This window comes from Athene cunicularia, unplaced genomic scaffold, assembly GCF_003259725.1.
Source record: "Athene cunicularia isolate RWA unplaced genomic scaffold, athCun1 SCF_266, whole genome shotgun sequence".
Lineage (NCBI taxonomy): Eukaryota > Metazoa > Chordata > Aves > Strigiformes > Strigidae > Athene > Athene cunicularia.
Genome location: NW_020799340.1, coordinates 4189 through 4680, shown reverse-complemented (window position 1 = coordinate 4680; position 492 = coordinate 4189).

Sequence of the window (492 nt, the reverse complement as noted above, 5' to 3'; positions counted from 1 at the left end):
CGGGGTTGGGCTTGTCTAGAAAAGCTCAGCTTTGATGTGTTCAAGTCGCTCTTAGGTTCAAGCTTTTCTAGGAAAAGCTCAGCTTTGAGCTTAGCTGGGAAAGCCCAGCCTTGACCTGTGAAAAAAAATGCTCAGCTTTAGGCTCGCTTAGTAAAGCCCAGCTTTAAGCTGTGCAAGATGTGCTCAGCTTTAAGCTTGTCTAATTAAGCCCAGCCTTGACCTGTGAAAAAAATTGCTCAGCTTTAGGCTTGCTTAGTAAAGCCGAGCTTTAATCTGTGCAAGAGGTGCTCAGCTTTAAGCCGTTCTAACAAAGCCCAGCTCTGAGCTGTGCTCAGCTTTAAGCTTGCTTAGTAAAGCCCAGCTTTGAGGTGTTCAAGTCGTTCTTAGGTTCAAGCTTTTCTAGGAAAAGCTCAGCTTTGAGCTTAGCTGGGAAAGCCCAGCCTTGACCTGTGAAAAAAATGCTCAGCTTTAGGCTCGCTTAGTAAAGCCGAG